The following is a 9260-nucleotide window of genomic DNA, read 5'->3' on the forward strand; positions in this document are numbered from 1 at the left end:
GGCCATTTGTAGCAAAGTGGATGGACCTCAAGGGTGTCACGTTAAGCGAAATAAGTCAGGCAGAGAAGGACAGATACCATATGTTTGTACTCATAGGTCTAACAGGAGAACAGGAGAAACCTAATGGAGGACCAAGGGGAGGGGAAGAGGGAATGACAGTTGGGGAGAGGGAGGGATGCAAAACCTGGGAGACTATTGAATACTGAAAACGAACTGAGGGTGAAGGGGAAGGGGCGGGGGAAAGAGGTGGTGGTAATGGAGGAGGGCACTTGTGGGGAAGAGCACTGGGTGGTATATGGAAACCAATTTGACAATAAAGTATTTATTAAAAAGAAAGTCTACACAGTGAATTCAGGAGCACCCATATATATATATAAAACAATTAGTCACAAACATAAGCAATCTTACTGATATGAATATGGTAATTGCAGGGGACTTTAATATTCCACTTATAGCAATGGATAGATCAACTAGATAGAGAATCACTAAAGAAACAATGGTCCTGAATGACACATTGGACCAGATGGACTTGACAGATATATTTAGAATTCTACATCCCAAAGCAGTAGCATTCATTTACTTCTTGAGTGCACTTGGTACATTCTCCAAGATAGATCACATACTGGTTCACAAAGCAGCCCTCAATAAACATAAAAGAATTGAGATCATACCACACATGCTTTCAGATCACAACACTATGAAACTTGAAATCAACCACAGGAAAAAGTCTGGGAAATCTCCACAAGCATGGAAGCTAAAGAACATCCTACTAAAGAACGAATGGGTCAACCAGGCAATTAGAGAAGAAATTAAAAAATACATGGAAACAAATTAAGATGAAAATATAACAATCCAAACGCTTTGGGATGCAGCAAAGGCAGTCCTAAGAGGAAAATACATTGCAATCCAAGACACAAGAAAAATTCCAAATACAAAATCTAACAGCTTCAACTAAAGGAAACAGAAGTAGAACAGCATGTGGCACCTGGGTGGCTCAGTTGGTTAAGCCTCTGACTATGGCTCAGGTCATGATCTCATGGTTTATGGATTTGAGCCCCGTGTCAGGTTCTGTGCTGACAGCTAACTCAGAGCCTGGAGCCTCCTTCGAATTCTGTGTCTTCCTCTCTCCCTGACCCTCCCCTGCTCCTGCTGTCTCTCTCTCTCTCTCTCAAAAATAAATAAATTAAAAAACATTAAAAAAAAAAGTAGGACAGCAAAGACACCCCAAACCCAGCAGAAGAAGTAAAATAATCAAGATAAGGGCAGAAATAAACAATATAGGATCCAAAAAATACAGCAGAACAGATCAATGAAACCAAGAGTTGGTGTTTTGAAGAAAATCAACAAAACTGATAAACCTCCAGACAGGCTTCTCAAAAAGAAAAGACAGAGCACCCAAATAGACAAAATTACAATGAAAATGGGTTTATTACAACCAATCCCTCAGAAATACAAGCAATTATCAGACAATACAATGAAAAATTATATGCCAACAAACTGGACAACTTTGAAGAAATGGACACATTCCTCAACAGCCACACACAACCAAAACTCAAACAGGAAGAGATAGAAAATTTGAACAGACCCATAACGAGTGAAGAAATTGAATCGGTTATCAAAAATCTCCCAACAAATAAGAGTCCAGTCCCCCTTTCCTGGGGAATTCTACCAGACATTTAAATCAGAGTTAATACCCATTATCTCACCTATTCCAAAAAAAATAGAAATAGAAGGAAAACTTCCAAACTCATTCTACGAAGCCAGCATCACTTTGATTCCCAAACAGGACAGAGACCCAGCAAAAAAAGAGAACTACACACCACTATCCCTGGTGAATAGGGAAGCAAAAATTCTCAAAAAGATACTAGCAAATCGAATTCAATAGCATATAAAAAGAATTATCCACCATGATCAAGTGGGATTTATTCCTGGGTTGGAGGGCTGGTTCAATATCCGCAAATCATTCAACGTGATTCATCACATTAACAAAAGAAAAGAACCATATGATCCTGTCAATAGATAGAGAAAAAGCATTTGACAAATACAGCATCCTTTCTTAATAAAAACCCTCAAGAATGTTGGGATACAAAGAACACACTTAAACATTATAAAAGCCATTTATGAAAAATCCACAGCTAATATCATCCTCAATGGGGAAAAACTGAGAGTATTCCCCCTGAGATCAGGAACACGACAGGCATGTCCACTCTCACCACTGTTGTTTCACATAGTGCTGGAAGTCCTAGCATCAGCAATCAGACAACAAAAGGAAATAAAAGACATCAGACTGGCAAAGATGAGTTAAATTTTCACTTTTCGCAGATGACATTATACTCTACATGGAAAATCCAACAGACTCCACCAAAAGTCTGCTAGAACTGATTCATGAATTTAGCAAAGTTGCAGGATACAAAATCAATGTACGGTCATTGGTTGCATTTTTATACACCAATAATGAAACAATAGAAAGAGAAATCAAGAAACTGATCCCATTCACAATTGCACAAAAACCATAAAATACGCAGGAATAAACTTAACCAAAGATGTAAAAGATCTGTACGCTGAAAACTATAGAAAACTTATGAAGGAGCGTGAAGAAGGCACAAAGAAATGGAAAAGCATTCCATGCTCATGGATGGGACGAATAAATATTGTTAAAATGTCAACACTACCCAAAGCAATCTACACATTCAATGCAATGTGGCAGAGATTACCAACACCTGCTTTGAACCCTCCAATCAGATGTTCAAGTGTGACCCTTGCCATGTCAAATACATAGCCTGCTGCATGCTCTTCCGTGGAGAAGTGGTGACCAAGGATGTGAACGCCACTATAGCTACGATCCAGTTTGTGGACTGGTGTCCCATAGGTTTCAAAGTTGGCACTAATAACCAGCCACCCACAGTGGTGCCTGGGGGAGACCTGGCCAAGGTCCAGCATGCAGTCTGCATGCTAAGTAACACTGGAGCCATGGCTGAGGCCTGGGTCATCTCAACCACAAGTCTGATCTGATATATGCAAAATGGGTGAGGGTATGGAGCAAGGGGAGTTCTCGGAGGCCAGAGAAGACCTGGCTGCCCTGAATAAGGATTATGAAGAAGTGGGAAGAGAATCCACAGACGGTGAGGATGAGAGTGAGGAGTTCTAGGGGTCCTGGCGCCTGAAACGCCTGGGCTCTCTCTCCGATTTTCTGTCTCTCATTCTGTTTCCCTAACCCCCTACAAATACAATCGATGTCTCAAATAAATAAATAAATAAATAAATAAATAAATAAAACCCTAATTACTCCATGAAAAAACTACTACAAATTTAATAAGGTTGCAGGATACAAAATCAAAATACAGAAATCCACTGCCTTTCTATACACTAAAAATGACACAGTAGTAACAGAAATTAAGAAAACAATACCATTTACAATTGCCTTCCCCCAATAATAAAACACCTAGGAAAAAAACTTAACCAAGGAGGTCACAAACCTCTAACTGAAAACTGTATGACATTAATGAAAGAATTGAAAAATGACACACAACTAATGGAAAGATAGTCTATGCTCATGCATTTGAAGAATACTGCTAAAATATCTATACTCCCCAAAGCAATCTACAGATTTAATTCAATCCTTATCAAAATACCAATAGCATTTTTCGCAGAACTAGTATAATTCTAAATTTATATGGAACCACAAAAAAAAAAAAGCCAAATGGTCAAAGCAATCTTGAAAAGAACAGAGCTGGAGGTATTATGATCTCAGATTTCAAGATAAACTATAAAGCTTCAGTAACCAAAACAGCATGGTACTGGCACAAAAACAGATGCATAGATCAATGGCACAGAATAGAGAGCCTAGAAAAGAACCCACAATTATATGCCCAATTGTTTTTTTGATTAAGGAAGCAAGACTACTCAACAGGAAAAAGTCTCCTCAACAACTGGTGCTGGGAAAACTGGACAGCTACATGCAGAAGAATGAAACGGGACCCCTTTCTTACACTCCACACAAAAATAAGCCCAAAATGAATTAAGGATCTACATGTGAGACTGAAAGCCATAAAAACCCTAGAATAGAGTACAGGCAGTTTCTCTGACATTGGCTGTAGCAACATTTTTCTAGGCATCACTCCTGAGGCAAGGGAAACAAAAGGAAAAATAAACGACCGGGATCATATCAAAGTAAGTTTCTACACAGCAAAGGAAACAATCAGCAAAACTAAAAGATGAACAACCTAATGGGAGAAGATATTTGCCAATAACGTATCTGCTAAAGGTTTAGTATCCAAAATCTATAAATAACTTATATAATTCAACACCAAAAATACCAATGATCCAATCTGAAAAATAGGCATTTGAACAGACATTTCTCCAAAGAAGACATACAGATGGCCAAGAGACACATGAAAAAATGCTCAACATTACTCAGCATCAGGGAATACAAATCAAAACCACAATGAGGTAGCACCTCACACCTGTGAGAATGGCTAACATAAAAAATACAAAAAACAGCTGTGGTAAGGATGTGAAGAAAAAGAAACCCTGTTGCACTGTTGGTGGGAATGCAAACTGGTGCAACCACTGTGGAATACAGAATGGAGGTTCCTCAAAAAATTAAAAATAGAATTACCATATGATGTGGTAATTTCAGTACTGGTTATTTACCTGAAAAACACAAAAGCACTAATTTGAAAAGACATATGCACCCCTATGTTTATTGCAGCATTATTTACCACAGCCAAATTATGGAAGCAGCCCAAGTGTCCACTGATGGAGGAATGGATAAAGAAGATGTGGTGTATAAACTCAACATAATATTACTCAGACATAAAAAAAGAATGAGGGGCACCTGGGTGGCTCGGTCAGTTGAGCATCCGACTTCGGCTCAGGTCATGATCTCACAGTTGGTGGGTTGGAGCCCTGAGTCAGGCTCTACGCTGACAGCTCAGAGCCTGGAGACGGTCTTCAGATTCTGTGTCTCCCTCTTTCTCTGACCTTCCCCTGTTCAAGCTGTCTCTCTCTCTTTCTCTCAAAAGATAAAACATTAAAAAAAAAAAAAGAATAAAAACTTGCCATTTGCAACAAAATAGATGCATCTAGAAAGTACAATGGTAAGTGAAATCGGTCAAAGAAAGACAAATCCAGGATGATTTCACACATATGTGGAATTTAAGAAACAAAACAAAGAAAAAAAACAAAACACAGACTCTTAACTAGAGAACAAACTGATGGTTACAAGAGGGTAGGTAAGTGAGGGAGATGGGTGAAATAGGTGAAGGGGATTAAGAGTACACTTATCTTGATGAGCACTGAGTAATGCATAGAATTGTTCAATCACTGTATGGTACACCTGAAATGAATATAACACCTTATGCTAACACTGCTGGAATTAAAATTTAAAAAACATAGTAAGTCAGGAGATTGATACCCTTAAGACACTGGAAGATGCAAAAATGTGGATTTTTAAAAATGTTTATTTTTGATAGAGATAGAAGAGTGAGAACAGGGAAGGGACAGAGAAAAGGAGACAGAATCCAAAGTGGGCTCCAGGCTCTGAGCTGTCAGCACAGAGCCTGACATGGGGCTCGAACCCATGAAACAGGAGATTATGACGTGGGCTAAAGTTGATCATTTAACCTACAGCCATGCAGGTGCCCCTAAAAATGCTGATTTTAGTAATATTCTGAATACTACTCAGTGAAAATAACAACAAAAAACCATGGATGCATAGAATAAAACTGATAAGTCTCCAAAACATAAGAAACCATTCACCTGAGCCCAAGCAACCCAAAAAATCATAAAAGATAATAAAATGGTCCTCGTTTTTAGTCTTAAAAAGAAAAAGAGAGGACATTTTATAATTATGTACATGTAAATACACTAAGAAAACTTAAAATTCTACATACACATCCATTTAGTAAGGTTAGTAAGAGGAAATAAACAAATACCCAACATTCCTTTCTCAGTATTCGATAGGACAAGTTGACCAAGTATCTGGAACAATTCAAAGGACTTAAACAAGAGAATCAACTGTGTTTGGATCTGCAGGGAAGCAGATGCCATGGCAGGATTTGCCATTAAAGTGCTATCTGTAGGAGGGAACAGGAGAAGCACATGTGTTCAAATCATGACACTAGACAGAGAGAAGAAACGGAGTCCCAGACTACAATAGGGGTCCAAGAAAGTTTCACGCAGGCTAATGGAGGTCTTCATGACTGTTAGAAGAGTCATGCATCTCCTAAGGCGAGAATGTGCCTTGCTCATTTATGGACTGCAAGCAGACCACAAGAACCCTGGACTCAGTATGAACATTATGGTTGAGCCAGAGGGGCTGTACCTGGAGCTGTCAGTCAGTTATTCTCTCTGCTAGATGTGATCTCAGTAATATGTTTTCATGACCACTACCATATGCTCTTTGCATCATACACACCTCTGGAAGAAGCTTTCTTCCATGAATCTCACATCCTATGAAAGATCTTAAAAAAAGCAGGTCACCAGTATGAATTAAATCCCCCACTGTTGCAAATGGTATTTCTCTTCAACTGCATCCATTATCCATTCTAAATTTTCCTCATTTTCAACTATCATCTTGGGTGACCATGGTAACTTATCTACTGTGTGAGCAAAACCTTCACCCTTTTTGGATTGGTCTTATTTTACATTGTTACAACAATACAAGGGAAGTACCAGGAGGTACTCTAAGTACCTCCAAGTGGACATCTGGATTCCTCACCTATTTCTCTCTGTCCCTTTGTATAAAAGCAGCTCTATCCCTCCTTCTGCTGTCAGGGTTGATTATCCCTTTGACATGATGACACCCCTTCTCGCCTGCTTGTCCCCAGACATAAATCTCTTACACATTCTGAATGTCAAAAATACTTCATAACCACTCTTTAAAATTTAAAATGGAAGCAAACCTAACTCTTTAACGTGAAGAGATATGTAGCTGTTATTAATTATAATAGAAAACTTTGGTGTAAGTTATGGAGTATCTATTGTATTTAATTCAATAAACAAGGTAGAAATGAAGTAATCACCATCTCTCCACATTAAAAATATAGTTGACCAGGGGTGCCTGGGTGGCTCAGTCAGTTAAGCATCCGACTTCGGCTCAGGTCATGATCTCGTGGTCTGTGAGTTTGAGCCCCGCGTCAGGCTCAGTGCTGACAGCTTTGAGCCTACAGCCTGCTTCAGATTCTGTGTCTTCCTCTTTCTGCTCCTCCATTCATGCTCTGTCTCTGTCTCTCAAAAATAAATAAAAGTTAAAAAAATTAAAAAAAATACAGTTGACCCTCACAAAATGTGGGGGTTAGGGGTGCTGATACCCTGCACAGTAAAAAAATCTACATATAACTTTTGACTCCCCAAAACTTAAAGTAAGTCTACTGTTGACCAGACTTACAGATAGCATAGTCAATTAATACAGATTTTGTATGTTATATGTATTATATACTGTATTCTTACAATAAAGTTAGAAAAAAAGTTAAGAGTATCCTAAAGAGAAAATATTTACAATATCTGAAAAAACCCACATATAAGTAGATCTATGCAGTTCCAACCCATGCTATTCAAAGATCACCCGAATTTATTTTTTTTTAATATATGTAGGTAATTATACATGGGCTTATAATTTCATGGGAATATAGACCATCTATGAAGGAAGCTCAAAACCCTCAAGAAAGAAAGGTAAATAGTCATCTGAGGATTAAACTCGAAAAATCTGCACATAATAGATTAGTCATCTGGAAGACCAAACCAAAGACCTCCAAGTCTATACAATCAGGTGATTCAGAAAAAGAAGCCAAATTAACTGTATTTTATCCTTTCTGCAACAAACAAAACAAACAAAAAACACAAAAAAAACGACAAAACCTATGTGAAGAAAAGGCGATTGGTTATCATGGAATCTAGAAAAGAGGAAGGTCACATCTGGTGCACAGGCCGTTTACATCATTGAAGAACGCCCTTCCCAGTTGCTACTTACTACTCAGTATTCTTGTTTTCTTCTCTGGTAGGGATGTAGTTAGACCATCTGATTACTTGCTTTGGATCCTTATGTTTACTGAGTCACTTATTCTAGTGCTGTAAAAATACCCAACCAGAGGTCAAAGATTAAAGAAGTAGCGCCATAATTATCTATCTTTTCTTTAGGAATAACGTATATTTGACAATGAGTAAATCAGTTTGAGAGATGTAATTATGGAACTGTAAAAGCAGGATTTAAGAAGATTTGGTACATACATACCAAGGAATATTAGCCAATAAAAAGAATGAAATCTTGTCATTTGACCACATGGATGGATTTAGACAGTATAATGTTAACTGAATCAGTCAGAGAAATACAAATGCTCTATGATTTCATTCATATCTAAAATTCAAGAAAAAAAGAAATAATAAACCAGTTTCTTAATACAGAACTTGTGGTTTCCAGAGAGAAGTAGGTAGAGTGGGGAGGCAAACAGGTGAAGCAAACAGGTAAAGGGGATTAAGAGTATCCTTACGATGATGAGCACTGAGAAATGTACAGGATGACTGAATCATGTTGCAAACCTGAAACTAATATAACACTGTAGACTAACTTTACTTGAATTAAAATTTTTAGTTTTGTAAATCTTAGAGCTACAGTGGAAACGCAATGAACTGACACTAATATTTGCTTTTGAAGATATACACTGATGGAATGGGAAAAGATAGTTGGAAATGACGTATGGGATAAAGGGCGAGTACCCAGAATCTGTAAGGAACTCACCAAACTCCACACCCAAAAAACAAATAATCCAGTGAAGAGATGGGCAGTAGACATGAACAGACACTTCTCCAAAGAGGACATCCAGATGGCCAGAAGACACATGAAACAATGTTCAGCGTCACTCATCAGGGAAATACAAATCAAAACCACACTGAGATACCACCTTATGCCAGTCAGAGTGGCTAAAATGAACAAATCAGGAGACTACAGTTCCTGGCAAGGATGTGGAGAGACGGGCACCCTCCTACACTGTTGGTGGGAGTGTAAACTGGTACAGCCGCTCTGGAAAACAGTGTGGAGGTTCCTCAAAATATTAACAACAGAACTTCCCTATAACCCAGCAATAGCACTACTAGGAATCTACCCAAGGGATACAGGAGTGCTGATGCATAGGGGCACCTGTACCCCAATGTTCATAGCAGCACTTTCAACAATAGCCAAATCATGGAAAGAGCCTAAATGTCCATCATCTGATGAAAAGGGTCAAAAAGATATGGTTTATATATACAAAGGAGTACTACAT

At 38.3% G+C, this 9260-nt stretch overlaps 1 long non-coding RNA gene across 6 annotated transcripts in view; it reads right to left on the reverse strand.

Annotated features, from left to right (window-relative positions):
- LOC115294570 overlaps positions 1–9260 on the reverse strand; it is a 37381-nt gene that overhangs the window by 18397 nt on the left and 9724 nt on the right. For 2 of the 6 annotated variants that reach the window (XR_003909964.1, XR_003909961.1), the window contains exon 3: positions 7973–8070. The exons of 3 other annotated variants lie outside the window; for them this stretch is intronic. This is a non-coding gene — a long non-coding RNA (uncharacterized LOC115294570). Of the gene's footprint in view, positions 1–4837; positions 4873–7972; positions 8071–9260 lie in introns of those variants that run through there. One more of the 6 variants, XR_003909966.1, reaches the window with a different exon arrangement.

This window comes from Suricata suricatta, chromosome 6 (assembly GCF_006229205.1).
Source record: "Suricata suricatta isolate VVHF042 chromosome 6, meerkat_22Aug2017_6uvM2_HiC, whole genome shotgun sequence".
NCBI classification, from domain to species: domain Eukaryota; kingdom Metazoa; phylum Chordata; class Mammalia; order Carnivora; family Herpestidae; genus Suricata; species Suricata suricatta.